At 48.2% G+C, this 18,288-nt stretch overlaps 1 long non-coding RNA gene across 2 annotated transcripts in view; it reads left to right on the plus strand.

Annotated features, from left to right (window-relative positions):
- LOC123571662 (uncharacterized) overlaps window positions 1–5,602 on the plus strand; it is a 44,019-nt gene extending 38,417 nt beyond the window's left edge. For both annotated transcript variants that reach the window (XR_006695863.2, XR_012430958.1), the window contains one exon: window positions 5,196–5,602. This is a non-coding gene — a long non-coding RNA (uncharacterized lncRNA). The remainder of the gene's footprint in view (window positions 1–5,195) is intronic.
- The last annotated feature ends 12,686 nt before the right edge of the window (window positions 5,603–18,288 follow it).

Below are 18,288 nucleotides of genomic sequence, written 5' to 3' on the forward strand. Positions count from 1 at the left end.
ACCCAGTCTGGAGTGCAGTGGCGCAATCTCGGCTCACTGCAACCTCCACCTCGCAGGTTCAAGCGATTCTGCTTCCTCAGCCTCCTGCGTAGCTGGGATTATAGGTTTGTGCCACCACACCCAGTTAATTTTTTTATTTTTAGTAGAGACGGTGTTTTTCCATGTTTGGCCAGGCTGGTCTCGAATTCCTGACCTCAGGTGATCCACCCTCCTCGGCCTCCCAAAGTGCTGGGATTACAGGTGTGAGCCACCGCACCCCGCCCCTTCCAAGTATTTGAATTGTATTAAGTCTTGCTATGATTATACTTGGACTTTGTAATTTCTTTTTTTTTTTAAATGGTTCATTCTATTTCTTTCATAGTGTGGCCTTACTCAAATAATTGCTGATTGTTGATGTGCTCTTTGTTTTAATCGAGAGACTCTGTTAGACTCTCTGATGTCTGTGCTGCTTGCTTTGGGAAAGAGTGGGATGGAAGTGAGGTTGGAGACAAGGAAGGGTGGACAGTTAGGAACAGGGTATGGAACAGGCTGGTCTTGCAGATGTGGGTGCTCCAGTTTCTGGTATTCATGGAGCGCTGCTTTGTCTCTCTGACCCAAGCTGACAGCCATTGCCCTACCTGGTGGGAACCCAGTTGCTTCTGGCTGGCTGGGCATTTGTGAATATGTGAGCAGGAATTGGTTTATGGAGGCCAAACACGTGGCAGTTCCTCTTGATGGTTTTTCCCTTTGGGTTGCCCCAGATCCCTCCAGCTCCCAGGCCCTTCCTCCTTGGTCATGGTGCTCTCCCATCCATATTTTAAACTAAGTATTCTTTCTTCAATCCAATCCTATCATCATTTCATCAGTGTTTCATCTTTAGGAATTCTCCACAGTTTCTGGTCCATCAAGAGACCCCTTCATGATTTTGAGTTATAACTTTAAACAATATCTTTTCTTTCATTTGTTAGGAATATATCCTATTTAGGACAGGCGCAATGACTCACATCTATATTCCCAGCACTTTGGGAGGCCAAGGCGGGTGGATGACTTGAGGTCAGGAGTTTGAGACTGGCCTGGCCAACATGGGGAAATCCCGTCTCTACTAAAAATACAAAAATTAGCTGGGCATCGTGGTGCATGCCTGTAATCCCAGCTACTGGAGAGGTTGAGGCAGGAGTATTGCTTGAACACAGGAGGCAGAGGTTGCAGTGAGCCGAGATCGTGCCACTGCATTCCAGCCTGGGCAACAGAGCAAGACTTGGTCTCAAAAAAAAAAAAAAAAGAAAAAAAAAAAAGAAATATATCTCATTTATGGTCCACCATCTGTGAATCTCAAGCTTGGAGAGAAAGCTTATGTCTAGATACATAGATTTGGGAATCATTTGAATAATAAATGAGAACTTGAAGTGTGGTAAGATAAAAGATATTCAGAGAATGTGTGCACAGAGAGAGGAAAAGCCAGCCAAGGGCAGAATTTAGGAAATTACCTGTTCTGAAGGGGTTGGCATACAATGAGAAACCAGTGCAAGGGGTGATTGGAGAGGTAACAGTAGACTCAGAGAGAGGGAGAGGAGAGAAGAAGGATAAAGACTACAGAGAGGTGATATGTCAACCCTGAGAAAAGGTCACAAGGACAACACCTGAAGCTGCTGTTGACCTTCAAGAGCTGCCTCACTGGAGGGATGAGGTCAAAGCCATATGGAGATGAGGTAAGGAGTGAGTGGGAGAAAGCGAAGGCAGGCAGGTGAGCACCCTCCGATGACGGTAGTGAGAGAGGGCAGGCAAAGTGGGGGGTAGCTTGAAGACATATAGAGCCAGGGGTGGATTCTGATAGACCCCTGGAAAAATCCCTCCATTGAATTGACTCCTCCATCCCACTGCTACCACCTGCAGGGCTTGGATCTGATCTTGCAGTACAGGAGCAGATATTCTCAGTTGGTCATTGTTAAGGGTGGTGGAGGTCAATCCTTCTCTCCAGTCATCGCAATCTGATCTAGCAGGCAACTGCTGTTCTCCGGCCTCTCTTTTTCCTCTGGAGGTGGAGAAGCCCCACCATCCTGGGCACGTCCCCTCCACCCTCCTTCCCCACATGATCCATGATCATGTCAGGATGCCAGTTCATGGCCCCCACATCTTCGGTGGTTTTCCCGTAACCTAAGCCCCTAGCATGTCCTTTAAGGCTCCCATGCTCTGGCCCTTTCTCTGTAATCTCAGTCCCTCCATGCATTGCTACTGAGCCTCTATTAAGAGCCAGGCAAGGGGCTCATGGCCTAGCAGTGGGGCACTGAGACACCTCTGGAGCAAATGGTACAATACCATGTGGAATATTGTGGCATCAAGGTTTGTCCTGGGGCCAGATGGCACTGAGACGGGAGTGGACTAGGTCTAGGGGAAGAAAGCTAGTTGGGCTGGCATGTGCAAAGCCCCGGAAACAAGTCTGTGGCACACTTGGTAAAGGCAGGTGGCTTTGTCGCCTAGACCCTAGAGCAGTGTGTGAGTTTGTGGAGGGAAAGCAAGGCTGAGAAAGACGGGAAAGGAAGCCTGTGAGGGCTGTGGAAATGCACTCTGTTCCAAGGCGATGGGCCATGCGGAAGTGTTGTAAGCAGGAGGCAGCCTGCCCACGTTGGTGTTCCACAGAGATGGCCCTGGGGCCTGTGCTGGAGGAAAGACAGCACAGGAAGATCCATTAGGAAGCTTGTTCTGTGCAGGCAGGTGGTGATGAGGACCTGTGCTTCCCTCAGCAGTGGGAGGTGATTAGAGACCGTTCCTACACAGTAGCAGGCAAGGGTTGGTGAGGAGCAAAGGTGTGGCAGGCATTTCTAAAGAGAATGCTGATTAGGTGGTGCGGATCCCACAACATGTGACACAGGGAACAGAGCGGGGGAGGTTGTTGAGCCTCATTGTCCATCTTGCTTCCAGGCCCCACATCCCACCCACACACCCTTCACCCAACAGGTCTCTTCTCTGAACACATGCCGTCTTGCCACACCTTTGCTAATGGTGTTCTTTCTGCCTGAAATGCCCTCACCACCCACTCTTCACCACCTCATACATAATAAAATAAATGATAATTAGAGCAACCTTTTGAGGTCTCACCACAAATCCAGGGAGGATGCTGACTTCTCTGTTTGTATATTTAATACTCACAACAAGCCTATGAGATGGACATTATTATTCCAGTTGCTAGATGTAGAAACTGGAGCCCAGAGGTGGTTACGTTGCTGATGGGCACCAGGCAGAGCTGGTTTCTGGGCTCTGTGGCACTGGGAAATGCTAGGACCAGTTCTTACCAGTCCCTGGAATGAGCTCCCATCCACAGTTCCTGGGATCGCCTGTCTCGTGGAGGAGCGGGCAGGAGGAAGGGAGCACCCGGCATTGAGGACTTTTTCCTTCCTCTTGAAGCAGTCTCTTTCCACTCTTTCCAGTCTCTTGCATTCTCTTCTTCTTCAATTTTTTTTTTTTTTTTTTTTTTTTTTTTGACAGAGTCTCACTCTGTGGCCCAGGCCGGACTGCAGTGGTGCAATCTCAGCTCACTGCAACCTTCATCTCTTGGGTTCAAATGATTCTCCTGTCTCAGCCTCCTGATTAGCTGGGACTACAGGCATGGGCCACCATGCCCAGCTAATTTTTTTTTTTTTTTAGTAGAGACGGGGTTTTGCCATGTTGGTCAGACTGGTCTTGAACTCCTGACTTCAGGTGATCCTCCCATCTCGGCCTTCCAAAGTGCTGGGATTACAGGTGTGCGCCACCGTGCCCAGCCTCTGGCATTCTCTTCCTCTCTACTTCCCTACCCTTCAGGGTTGGGGTTCTTTCACGTTCTAACTTAGACCTTTGTGTCACCACTCAGTCCATGCTCATGTCTTAATGACCACCTGCATCTAGCAATTCCCAACTCTTTACCTTGATCCCAGGCCTCTTTCTCAAGCACCAGCCATGTATAGCCACTTACCTAGTTGACATCCCAACTTAAACATGTGACATGGAATACAGAATTCATGACCTTCTTCTCCCTCCCCTCCCTTTTCTGTTCCCTGCATCACTGAGTGACCCGCCATCCGGCCTCCCCAGTTGTGAAGCCAGAACCCCATGTGTCCTTTACTTATCTGCGTGTGATGCCCAACCTCTCCCAGCCAGCTTACAACCACCAGGCTCAGTCAATTTTCCGTTAAACATCTCTTAACTCTCCATTCCCTTCCATCCCTATGTCTGGTTGACTGCCATGGCATTCTTCTCTATTTCTTTTTCTCCATCTATTGTCTTAATAGCAACTGTAGACATCTTTCTAAAGTGGAGAATAGCTTAGATGCAATGCTGCATAGACTGCAGGGCCAAACTTCCTGGGTTCATATTGTGGCTTTCTTACTTACTACCTATATGACCTTGGGGAAATTACTTATCCTTCAGCTTCCTCATCTGTAAAATGAGAATATTGACAGGTTTTATACAATCTCTTATCCCAAACCCTTGGGATCACGTATGTTTCAGAATTCAGAAGTTCTGCATTTTATAAAAGGCAGCACTTTGCCTGTGTCCTATGTTTTTAACGTCCCTGGTGAGATCTGGGGCAGTACCCTGCAATCAAACATGGCGTTTCTGCAGTGAAACATACACATATTCACAAAGATAGAATGTCAGTTCGGATCAATAAAGATGTCAGTTCAGCTCAAATTTTGCTGCCAAATAAGTTATGAAAATCTTTAGATTGGGAGCGTTTTGGATTGTGGAATTGATGTTAGCAGATAGTGGACCTACTTCATAAGGCTGGTAGAAAGATTACATAAATTTGGTCAGGCGCGGTGGCTCACGCCTGTAATCTCAGTATTTTGGGAGGCTGAGCTGGGTGGATCACCTGAGGTCAGGTGTTCAAGACCAGCTTGGCCAACATGGTGAAACCCTGTCTCTACTAAAAATACAAAAATTAGCTGGGTGTGATGGCACATGCCTGTAGTCCCAGCTACTCAGGAGGCTGAGGTAGGAGAATTGCTTGAAGCCAGGAGGCAGAGGTTGCAGTGAGCCAAGATCGCGCCACTGCACTCCAGCCTGGGCAACAGAGCAAGACTCTGTCTCAAAAAAAAAAAAAAAAGGAAGAAAGATTACATGAAGTAAATGTGCCTATTTTATAGTCATTTGCAGAGTGTTTGACACACAGTTGGGTGATATAAATGCTGGTTAAGCTGGGCGTTTTTCTACTTAAACCCTCCTGTGGAATCTCCTAGGTCCCGGGAGAAACCTCACTCGGGGGAAGGTCCTGCATGCCACCCCTGTCGGCTGGGAGCCAGCTCTGCCGCATTTTTTTTCAACTCCTCCATTGCTCTGCTGATTCACAGCCTCCAGCTTCCAGAACCTTTTCCCCTGTCGGGACAGTAGTCCACCTGCCTTGTCACATGCTTGTCCTGTTTGCTCATTGGGTTCCAGGAGGCTCTCTCTGTCCCCTACCTCTGCGTATGGCCCCATCGTCCTTACCCCACTGTCCTGCAAGTGCTCGTGAACTCGCCTGGCTCTCCACTGCCCTCTCTTCTCCCTCAATGAAGGAACCCTGGGATCTTGCTCGCACCTAGTATCTGGCACATAGTATGCCCCCAGGAAGTATTTATTGTGAAAATTAATAAATTACCCAAATTGATATTTGCTGACCATCTGTGTGCACGAGGCTGGTGGTAAGCGTTTTGCACAATCATTCCACGCAGATTGCAAAGCTCCTCTCTGAGGTAGCGTCGTAACCCCTGCTTTCCCTTAGAAGTTTGTGCTCCCCGATCTCCCACCTTCTGGTCCCCCTTGTATCTGTCATTCGGTCACCTCGCTTGCCCACTAAAGATTTTGGCACGTATTCCATGGTTTTCCCTGGCAGCTCAGGCCCTTCCCATGTCCTTGTCCAGAAAGCCCCATGCTGGCTTTCCTGTTCTTGAGGCCCCTCATCTCCGGGGGGTTGACTCACTTTAGCCACCCACTCCTGAGGCCACACACAAGACACAAACTCCAAACCCCACCCCCATTTTGTGCCCCACACGCCTGTCCTCCCCTCATGCAGACCCCCACTACTCTCCATGTAAATGTCATTTTATAACGAGGCGTCTTTCAGCACACCAACCCGCCATTCCCTGCAAAGCGCTACACACTGGTTTTGTCTGCATCAGTTTTTTTAAAAAAGGACTTATTGCCACATTTTAAAAGATCCAGTCATTTTACACACAAAAAAAATCCAGATTTATGGCTTTCCTTAGAAGAGAAAAATCAGAAGATCTGAACTCAAGCCTTGCATTCCTGCCAGAGATCAAGCAGCCTGGGCTCCTCTCCGGTTTGCCTAATTTCTTCCACACCCCTTTTCTCTTACTTATCTTACCTGACGGGCCTGAAGGCATCTGAATACGTGACCTTTGTCTTGGATGGAAAAGTTTTCAAGGCAGGAAAAATACCTCCTTATGTTGGCCAACCCAGAAGTTTCTTGGTCATAAAATAGTGTGGATGACAAAGTACCCTGTTTGTTGAGCACTGACTATATGCTGGCACTTCACAGGCAGTGCGCCTCTTGATCCTTACACAACCCTAAGAGGTGCAAACTATTATTCCCCGCCCCCCTGCTTTTTTTTTCTCAGATGAGAAAACCAGGTGCTCAGAAAGGGCAAATAATTTGCTTACTGACACACAGCTAGAAAGTAGCAAGACTTGGGTGGGTGCAGTGGCTCATGCATGTAATCTCAGCACTTTGGGAGACCGAGGTGTGTGGATCACCTGAGGTCAGGAGTTCAAGACCAGCCTGGCCAACATGGTAAAACCCCATCTCTACTAAAAATACAAAAATTAGCCAGGCATAGTGACGCGTGTCTGTAATCCCAGCTACTAGGCGGGGCTGAGGCAGGAGGATCGCTTGAACCTGGGAGGTGGAGGTTGCATGAGTTGAGATTGTGCCACTGCACTCTAGCCTGGGTGACAGAGTGAGACTCTGTCTCAAAAAAAAAAAAAAAAAAAAAAAGAAAGTAGCAAGACTTTGTAGGTGCGTGAACTAAGATTGCTCCAAGTACCAGACCATTTGGATCTTGGTGAAACATGCAAGATATGAGTGCAGATTGTGAGATCTGGGGCAGTACCTGCTGACACCTTTGGCCAACAGGATCCGTCTTTCACAGAGAACCAAACCCTTCATAGGGTTTCGTGTAGTCTTAGGTACAGTAGACATGCTGGAAGATTTTTTGAAGAGCAACATTTTGCTTATAAAACTCTTGACTGGGCACGGTGGCTCACGCTTGTAGGGAGCAGTTTGGGAGGCCAAGGTGAGTGGATCACCTGAGGTCAGGAATTCAAGACCAGCCTGACAGATAGGTGAAGCCCCCAACTCTATTAAAAATACAAATATTAGCCAGGTGTGGTGGCAGGTGCCTGTAATCCCAACTACTTGGGAGGCTGAGGCAGGAGAATTGCTTGAACCTGGGAGGTGGAGGTTGCAGTGAGCTGAGATTGCGCCACTGCACTCCAGTCTTGGCGACAAGAACAAAACCCCATCTCACAATAAATACATAAAATAAAATAAAATAAAACTCTCTAATGACCTGATTGGTGGGGTTGGGAGTGGGTGTGTGTGGTTATAGGTCCAGAATGATGCTCCAATAAGGCTAGGAAGCAAAGAGGAGGAGGCCCAGGCCCAGGGGGAAATGGCTGAGGGCGGAGATGCTGCAGGTGAGGGTGGGAAGGACACCAGTTTGCATTTGCTTCCTGAGACAGGAAGCTGGGCCCTTGCAGGCTCCCTGAGACAATGGCATCTCTGCTGTAGGAGTTTGAGGGGGAAGTCTGGGGCTGCCTCAGACTCTGAGATAGAGGGGCCATCAACTCCGACTCTCAAAACATGCATTCCTGCTATCTATGTCTTCTTCCTCTTTGGTTCTTACCTGACTCTCCTGGGGGTGTGTACCCTCCCTTGCCTCTACCTCTGAAACAAATACTCCATTGGCTCTGCGGGCAACCTCAGCTCCCTTTGGGTCTGACACAAAGTGATCCCTCTACCTGGGGTTTGACTTCTGGAGATCTGGGACTCATCACTTGGCTGAAGTTCTCTCAATGACAGGTTGAATGGAGGCCCAGGATCTTCCCAGACGGGGCGGCACCCAGGCAGCCAGACAGGAGAGCATGGCGCCTGCGCTTCTGTGACGGCCTTTTCCAACGTAGAAGGGAAACAGTGGCCTCTTGCACTTTGTCTTTCAAAGCTCTGACAAACATGGGGTCATGTTTATGATAGGGGTTAAGAAAAGCAGGATTCAGTCATGTAAATACCGTGTGAGTTTAGCAATTGAGAAAGGTAGCAGGAGGGAGATGAATCAATACATCTGGAGGGATCATCCTATGCTGGTACCATTGTGGAGATTTATCTTCTCTCTCCCTTTCCCTTCCAGATTTTCTACCACTTCCAGGTCTTCTACAATGAACAAGTATGACTTTTTTTATTTTTCTTTTCAATTTTTCTTTTTTCCTTTTTTTTTTTTTTTTTCAGACAGAATCTTGCTTTTGTTGTCTATTGCAGTGGTGCCCATAGCTCATTGTAGCCTTAACCTCCCAGGCTCAAGCAATCCTCCCACCTCAGCCTCCCGAGTAGCTGGGACTACAGGCATGTGCCATCATGCCTGGCTAAAGGTGTTGCTTTTCTAAGAAAAACTTTTTTTTTAAAGAAGTTTCATCTAAAAACTTGTAAATGATAATAAGAACGTTAATATTTAGATGAAAGCTTGGAAGGAAAAACATCCAAAAGTTCACTCTGCTTCTTTCTGGAATTTTCCCTGACCCTCCAAACAGGGAACGCCCAGCTCAGTAGTCTGTCTGTCCCTCTTGCCCTGTTTATTCTTCTTCATGGCGTTGTGACGACCCGACATACTTCATGCCCATGGAATCACCTCTTGTCTGCTTCCCCCACTGGCAGGTCAGCGGCACAGGAACAAGGGCCCTTCTGGTTGTGTTCACCTCCATAGCCCAGAGCAGACCTGGCAGTGAGAAGGAGCTCCGTCACACATTTGAATGAAGGAATAGCCAGCTCGTGAGCAATTTCAGTGTTCTTCTTATGTATGTGTTTTGAGACAGGATCTCACTCTGTTGCCCAGGCTAGAGTGCAGTGATGCGATCTTGGCTCACTGCAACTTCTACCTCCCAGGTTCAGGCAATTCTTGTGCCTCAGCCTCCCAAGTAACTAGAACTACAGGCACCCACCACCATGCCCGGCTAATTTTTTAATTTTTGGTAGAGATGGTGCTTCACTATGTTGGCCAGGCTGGTCTCGAACTCCTGGCCTCAAGTGATCCATTCACCTTGGTCTCCCAAAGTGCTGGGATTACAGGCATGAGCCACTGCGCCCAACCTTTATGTTATTGATACTATATTTCTGAGTTTCCAGCTGTTTATCCAATAAACTTTCACTGCTTTCATGATCAGAAAAAAAAAATAAATATTATTTTTTTCTCCATGAAAATAGCACAATGAAGCAAACTCTCAATTCTAACATTTGAGAATGAAGTTCTTTTCTACTGAAGTTAGCATTTATTTTTATTTATTTATTTTTTTGAGATGCAGTCTCACTCTGTCACCCAGGCTGGAGTGCAGTGGAATGATCTTGGTTCACTGTAACCTCTGCCTCCTGATTCAAGCCTTAACTTCCTGAGTAGTTGGGATTACAGGTATGTGCCACCACGCCCAGCTAATTGTTGTATTTTTAGTAGAGATGGGGTTTCACCATGTTGGCCAGGCTGGTCTCGAACTCCTGACCTCAGACGATCCACCCGCCTAGGCCTCCCAAAGTGCTGGGATTACAGGGTGAGCCACTGTGCCTGGCCTGAAGCTAGCATCATTTTAAGTCTCAAAAATACATGAGAAACCTGCTGGTGTGAGTCACATGTCTGTGTGGGTGCATTCCTGCTGAGCTGGTTGAAAGAATAGATGTGTGGAGAAAGATTCCACTCTTTGCCCATAGGGCCATCGACGGTGAACAGGATGGGCCTGTGTAAATCTGCCTTTCCGGAAGGCTGACTGGGAAACCCATGTGCTGTCTCTCCCTCTTGCCCTGTCTGTTCATCTTTTGGTCTTTGGTCAGCAGGTGCAGGGATGGGTTTGCCAACAGGGTTGCTGAAAGCTTGTCTGATTTAGACCTCCAGAGCCACTTGGGGGACATGTCAGAAGGAGAGGGGTTGGACCTGTCCCCAGATGGACCCCTGCTCTTCTGGGAGGACAAACTGGAACTGGTCTGGATCCAGTTGCGACGCTGCTGGAAGAGAACGAGACATCTTTTGCCCTCCAGCGTCTGGAGCCTGCCTCTCCAGGATGGGTCCACCAGGCCTCCGCCAGCTGCCCATTCCTTTCCACACTCCCCTCTTCTTACTTAACCGCTTGCTACCCAGCTTGCAGGGCCTGTTTTTCCTGCTCAGGAACATTGCTTTTTTAGGTGATATTCAGGGCTATCTTCAAATTACAGCTCACCTTGTCTACCATCTTGGAAAGCCTCTCTCTCTCTTTTTTTTTTTTCAGACAGAGTCTTGCTCTGTTGCCAGGCTGAAGTGCAGTGGCAAGATCTTGGCTCACTGCAACCTCCGCCTCCCAGGTTCTAGTGATTCTCCTGTCTCAGCCTCCCGAGTAGCTGGGACTATAGGCGTGTGCCACCACGCTGAGCTAATTTTTGTATTTTTAGTGGAGACGGGGTTTCACCATGTTGGCCAGGCTGGTCTTGATCTCTTGATCTTGTGATCCACCCCACTCGGCCTCCCAAAGTGCTGGGATTACAGGCGTGAGCCGCCGCGCCTGGCCTGAAAACCTCTCTACGCATTATGAAGCTTTCTGATCTCTGATAACAGCACTTCATTTATTTATTTATTTTTGTTTGTTTGATAACAGCATTTCTGACCACAGACTCTTTCATGGAATTGTAGCAGCTTCACTAGTGGGGATTTTACTTTGTGATACTTTCCCTACATCGATGGCCAGCATTTCCTTCCTTCTCTTTCCTTCTCCAGACTTCCAAACGTTGTGCTTTTCCATCTCACGAAAGCAGGCTCAAGCCAGTGGAAGAAGTGGCCTCCCAAATGCACCAAGGGATGCATATTTCTACCTAGTTTCCTATAGCTCTATTTCATTTTATACATCAGCTACCATCATAGTTTATGGACACTTCCTCTCCTCGTTCTGGGAGAAGCCCAGAGGCTCTCTGAAAATGTCCACGAACTCCGGGGTGGATGTTCTCAGGAGCCCTCTGATAAGTTCCTGCATCTTCAGCACTGCTGAGGTCATTTACCTGTCACATTTTTATGGTGATTCTTTCCCTCTGCTCCCACCAACCCAAATATGAGCCTTTTCTATGTGTTCTCCTAGAATCACTCACGCAATATGGTTGGTTTAGAAGCAGACTTTATTTTTCTAATTTTTTGAGACAAGGTCTCCCTCTATTGCCCAGGCTGAAGTGCAGTGAAGATTTTATTGAAAAGGTTGGATTTTTTTGGTCACACCAAGGCAAGCCATTTTAGCATTAGACAGTCCTGCTTTTGAGAGTGCTCTCACAGCCCTGCTGCTGGAGACTCCTTGCTGGTTCCCTGTCTCCTCAGACTCAGGCCTCTGCTAAGGGCTTTGGCTCCTCTCCTTGCCTAGAATCTGCTGCTGGACTGTATAAAAGCCATATGCCACCCTCTCCCAATTTTCCCTCCGGGGTGAAATGACAAAGTTAGTTTTGTTTGTTTTGTTTTTAATTTTTAATTTTAAGTTTTTTTTAATACAGAGTCTCGCTCTGTTGCCCAGGCTGGAGTGCAGTGGCGCGATCTCGGTTCACTGCAACCTTCTCCCCCTGGGTTCAAGTAATTCTCCTGCCTCAGTCTCCCAAGTAGCTGGAACTACAGGCGCATGCCACCATGCTCAGCTAATTTTGTGTGTGTGTGTGTATTTTTAGTAGAGGCGGGGTTTCACCATGTTGGCCAAGATGGTCTCTATCTCTTGACCTTGTGATCCGCCTGCCTTGGCCTCCCAAAGTGCTGGGATTACAGGCGTGAGCCACTGCATCTGGCCATAATTTTATTTATTTATTTATTTATTTATTTATTTATTTATTTATTTTGTGACAGAGTCTCATTCTGTCACCCAGGCTGGAGTGCAATGGCATGATCTCGGCTCATTGCAACCTCTGCCTCCTGAGTTCAAGCAATTCTCCTGCCTCAGCCTCCCGAGTAGCTGGGATTATCAGCGTGCACCAGCATACCTGGCTAATTTTTGTATTTTTAGTAGCGACGAGGTTTCGTCATGTTGGCCAGGCTGATCTTGAACTCCTGACCTCAAGTGATCCACCTGCCTTGGCCTCCCAAAGTTCTGGGATTACAGGTGTGAGCCACCGTGCCCGGAATTGTTTTGTTTTTAAGAGACAGTCTTGCTCTGCTGCCCAAGCTACAGTCCAGTGGCATGACCATGGCTCACTGCAGCCCTGACCTCCTGGTCTCAAGCAATCCTCCTGCCCCAGCCTCCCAAGTAGCTAGAACTACAGGTGCATGACACCATGCTCAGCTAATATTTTTTATTTTTGCAGAGACAGGGTCTCACTATGTTGTCCAGGCTGGTCTCCAACTCCTGGACTCAAGCTACCCTCCCACCTCAGCTTCCCAAAGTGCTGGGATTACAGGTGTGAGCCACCGTGCCCAGCCAGTTTACTTTTTAAACAAGGTGTTAACTTTCCTACAATTAACATAAAAACTAAAAACAAAAAGGAAATGGACAGAGTAAAATGAGGAAGTCTGAGATTCTGATGATCATACAAAGGTGGATGTGAACCATTATTTTGGATTCCATCTCTCTCATGGTAAACATCCTTAGGCATAAGCGCATGCAGCCTTTCCCACTCCAGCGACCCAACCCTGTGCCTACTCGCAGCTCACATGGTTTGAAATGGGTGTACCTTGGGTGTGCTAGAACAATTACGACGTTGGTTCATGACATGCTCCCTTCATTGGTCCTTGCTTATTCTTTTTTTTTTTTTTAGACAGAGTCTTGCTCTGTCACCCAGACTAGAATGTGGTGATGTGATCTCGGCTCACTGCAACCTCCTCCTCCCTGGTTCAAGCAATTCTCCTATCTCAGCCTCCCGAGTAGCTGGGACTACAGGCACCTGCCACCACACCTAGCTAGTTTTTGTGTTTTTAGTAGAGATGGGGTTTTGTCATGTTGCCCAGGCTGGTCTTGAACTCCTGACCTCAGGTGATCCGCCCGCCTAGGCCTCCCAAAGTGCTGGATTACAGGCATGAGCCACCACGCCTGGCTGGTCCTTGCTTATTATTTTATTTTAGTGACCTATTTGTATACCTGAAACCTATCCCTAGTTTTAAGAACTAAGACATTATCGAGAACCTCCTCTTCCTCTGTGTTCCCACCATGTTCCATTCTGCTGCCTCCCTTCCTCTCCTCTCCTGAGGGACGTGTCTTTCTAAATTTTGTGTCTATAATTGCCTTACTTTAAAAAAAGTAGCTTTATCCCAAATTTTGGGAATAGCCAATCTGCTTTTCAAGAAGAACAACAAGGAAGGGGAAATTTTCCTAGCAGATATCAGTGTGGAATAGAGCTGGGAAACTTGGCTAGCCACCCAATCCATGCTCATCCGCTCCCACTTCCCCCTGCTGGTACCCCTCCTGGATTCCAGAGGTGGCCAGAGAAGTCACCTGGCTGCCCTCAGAGAGTCCTGGAAACCACAGCTACAGAATAAACCAGGCAGACAAAAAGTCTGATAGAGGGGCAGCATAAAAGGCATCTTAGGAGCTGGCAGATTTGTCTGGGGACAAGAACCATGGCTGCAGAGATGGGGAGCCACACTGTGGATCTCAGAACACGACAGGATCACTCACCCAGTGGGCAGCCTCCCAAAAGTTCTTACAGGGATAGCACAGCACAGCTGGGGACAGAGGAACAGCCTCTAAATGAGATGTTTTCATCCTGCAGCATGGCCTCTGCCCTGAGTTTCTTGAGTTCTCTTTCACTGGGGTCCATGGGAAACAGCTGGTACCTGGTCCCTGGGAACGCTGTCCAGGAGGAGCAGTGATGGTGCCAGAGGCTGCAGAGGCCACAGACAGCAGCCAGCATGGCAGCCCCCAGGCCCAGGTGCCAGCAGAAGAAGATGGTGAGGAAGGCCAGGTCCGTGTGACTGTCTGCTCGCCAGGGTTGTCTGGATAGTGGGGTGTACAGCAATCAGGAGCCAAGAAACAGCAGCACCCAGGCCTTGAGCATCCAGAGCTGGAGCTGGTCAGGGACCCAGACCTGGATGGTGAGTACCAGGGCCAGCAGGAAAACAGGAATCAACAGCAGGCAGTGCACACGAATCTCCAGGGGGCTCTTGTGCTCGAGGTGGCACGAACAGCAGCATCACAAACGAGGCCGAGGCTGTGGCTGCTCGCTCCAGCTTTATGCTCTGCGGGGCCAGCCACGCCTGGCTCACAAGATCCACCAGACCACTGAGCAGGAAGACCCCAAACATGGTGACATGCTCCCATGGATTGTGGTTCCTGAAAGGCCGCTGGAATCCTCCCAGTTTATCAGGGGAACACGGTTGGCGCCAGGTGGGAAGAAGAACTCTCTAAAGATCAAGATGAAGAAAGTCCCCACCTTCACCGTACCCTCCACGAGTACCTGTTGCCACCACCCCCGGCTTCGTTTATCCCCTGGGGGAAGTGGGGAGAAGAGGATCTGCTGGCCCCGCAGGAGGGCTCTCGATGCCATCACCGCACAGTAAAGCCCCAAGTAATAGAGGGTCTGTGCTGGAATCAGGTGTCCCAGGAAAGTGCCTGTGCCGAAGCCAGCAGTCTGCTTGGGGGTGGAGGAGTGGGGATTATGAGTGACTGTCCCCACTAGGAGCTTGCCACCTCTGAACTGTCAGGGTAGTCCCTGCTGACCTGCCTCTGCTGCCCACACATGGGGTGGGCCCAGGTGCTGTGTGCGCCCAGGTCTATTTTCAGGTAGCTGAGAACTGGCTGGGCTCCTCCCTGAAAAGCAGGGCACCAGCATAGGGTGAGCTTTCTATGATGCTACTTTGCTCCCCTCCTCAGACCCACGCTCTCCCTTCTCGGTTGAGCTTAGGCAATGAAAGAATGCATATGGGCCATCGGTAGCTCATTACTGCAATCTCAGCGCTTTGGGAAGCTGAGGCAGGAGGATCACTTGAGCCCAGGAGTTTGTGACCAACCTGGGCAACATAGTGACACCCTGTCTCTACAAAAAATGAGCAAAATTAGCTGGGTGTGGTGGTACATGCCTGTGGTCACAGCTACTCAGGAGGCTGAAGTGGGAGGATGGCTTGAGCCCTGGAGTTCAAGGCTGTGGTGGGCTATGGTCACACCACTGCACTCCACCGTGGGCAACACAGCAAGACCCTGTCTCTAAAGAATCAAAAAGCATGTGAAGTACTTGGCACACAGGAAGCACTCAGTAGATGGTATTTATTGTCATTTCGTACTATCCTAACTGGAACACTTGAGGTTCATCAGCCAGTGAATACAAATCCAGGCTCACTGCCATTAATAACCATACTCTCAACCCATACCCAAGCCCCTGGGGTGGTTGCCCTTCCCCAGGAGTTTCAGTGTCTGTGCAGGAGGGTGTGTGGTTGAGGTCCTGGGTGTTGCTTTCTGCTGCGCTCCATCTGCAGTTGTGCAGTTTCTGAGCTTGATTCCGCAGCTGCTGGCCCTGAAAAGGCACTCCGCCTCTGCTGCCGTCTGATGGCTGGCACTGCAGCCATAGCTGCCCCAATCCCCTCTGTGTCTGAGCCACTTCCAGGCCTGTCAAGGCTGTCCCCTGACTAGGGACTTCCAGCACTGGCCTCTCCTATTTGGAGGTTCATTACTCTGAGAATTTATTCTGACCAGTGATGGGAAGAGCTTGTTCCAGCCGTGTTGTATTCATTTGGGTGAGGGGTTGCTTGAACTCCAAAGTGTCATGGAAGTTTTGGACAACATGCTTCCAGTTCCTCGTCACAGACCTTTATCTCCTTGATGTATCCATCTGGGGCTTGGATGGCTGAGCTGGGGTGCCTTTGAGTACCAGCTACCACGAATGTTACACCCTGAGACACTGCAAGCCTTTGGGGATCATTTCTGGTCTGGCTTGCTTTACCAAGTCTCTTCCTCCATTATAGCAAATTATCTCGGATGGACCCTGTTTTCCTCTGTATATTTTAGCATTTATCAGCCACAATCTGCCCTGCCCACTCTTGGTTGTATGAAATGTCTATAAATGTCTGAACCTCTACCTTAATACATAAGAATAATGTAAAACATACATGTGTTTGTATACACATATGATATATATATGTGTTTGTATGTGTATTTACATACATACACACATGCATACGTGCACACGCACACATATATACATTTAAACACAAGTGTATTAGGGTACTCTGGAGGAGCAGAACCCATAGTATATGTATACAAATGCGCATGTATGTATAAATATATATATATGTGTGTGTAAATATGTATTTATTTACTCTGAGGAATTGGCTCAGACCGAAAAATCCCATGAACTGCCATTGCAAGCTGGAGCCCCAGGAAAGCCGATGATGTAGTTCTAGTCTGAGTCCAAAGACCTGAGAACCAGGAGCATCAGTGGTATGAGTCCCAGTCTGAGACCAGGAGAAGACCAATGTCCCAGCCCAACAGTCAGGCTGAGAATCACTTTCTTCCTCCACCTTTTTGTTTTTCTCAGGCCATTGGTAGAGTGGACATTCCCATCTACATTGGGAAGGGCCATCTGCTTTTCTCAGTCCACTGATTCAAGCACTAATCTTCTCCTCAAGCCCTTCACAGACACACCCAGAGATAATGTTTAACCAAATATCTGGGAACCCCATGACCCAGTCCCTAGTCAGGGGGCAGCTTTGACAGCCGCGGAAGTGGCTCGGACACAGAGGGGGTTGGGGCAGCTCTGGCTGCAGTGCCAGCCATCACACGGCAGCAAAGGCGGCGTGCATTTTCAGGGCCAGTAGCTGCAGAATCAAGTTGATACATGAAATCAACCATCACAAGTCTACCTGTTGTGCAGCTGGCTCCCATACACACCTGCTTAAACCATACTAATCTCCCATTAAAGATAATACCAAAGTCGTGGTTTCACCTAACATGATGTAATTGTCCTGTGTACAACCAAAAATATACAAATTTCTTCCCCAGCAGAGGAAGTAAAGTTATTGAATGATGTTTACTCCTCTGCTTGATATTCTGTAACTTAAATACAATGACATAAAATTAGCAATATTTAAATACTAAGCAATATTTAAATACAAAATTTAATACCTCTTATGTTATTCCCAATCCTCTTGTATTCCCAATACAAGGGAATAAGAGAAAGGAAAACAAAGATAATATATGTTATGTATTATTATACACCAGGCACACACACACAAAGTATTTATAACAAAACAAGATGGAAATACTCATGATAATTACAGTCCTTATATCTGTAACTGGTCACATGGTTATAGCTGGCGTTTATAACCACCTTATTCCACTATCCCTTCTGTTTTCTCTTGGCCTTCAGCAAGTGCCTCAACTAGTCATGGTCCTTTATGTGATGGGGTGACCCAAACCTTTATTCCTGGAGCATCTGGGTCATTAGTAGTCCTGCCTGGTTTGGGTTGTTGCCGCTTTTTCTATTTATCTTAACCACAGGACATGATAATACTGAGAGACTCCCTGAAGGATTTCCTGTATGCCAGACCTACTCTTCCTTACGGGCATTGTGGAAGAGCAGTCCACTTTCCCCTTGGTAGTCCAGATTTTTTTTTTTTTTTTTTTTTTGAGATGGAGTCTCACTCTGTCGCCCAGGCTGGAGTACAGTGGCCGGATCTCAGCTCACTGCAAGCTCCGCCTCCCGGGTTTACGTCATTCTCCTGCCTCAGCCTCCCGAGTAGCTGGGACTATAGGCGCCCGCCACCTCGCCCGGCTAGTTTTTTGTATTTTTTTTAGTAGAGACGGGGTTTCACTGTGTTAGCCAGGATGGTCTCGATCTCCTGGCCTCGTGATCCGCCCGTCTCGGCCTCCCAAAGTGCTGGGATTACAGGCTTGAGCCACCGCGCCCGGCCCGGTAGTCCAGATTAATCACCCCAGCCGGCAAAGTAATCTACTTCTTCGCCTGTTGACTTAGAGGCATATGAGGAACCCAAAGGGACCCAGTGACCAGGTCTTGACTTCCAGTTCAGTGGGCTCATTGTGTCTTCTGGTGGAAGCATTCCTCCTTCTGGAATTAAGATCTCTAGGCTAGCAGAACATAAGATCACAGGAACAGGAAGCAAAAATTTTGCAGCTAGGCACGGTGGCTCATGCCTGTAATCC

Source organism: Macaca fascicularis, chromosome 2 (genome assembly GCF_037993035.2).
Source record: "Macaca fascicularis isolate 582-1 chromosome 2, T2T-MFA8v1.1".
NCBI classification, from domain to species: Eukaryota; Metazoa; Chordata; class Mammalia; order Primates; family Cercopithecidae; genus Macaca; species Macaca fascicularis.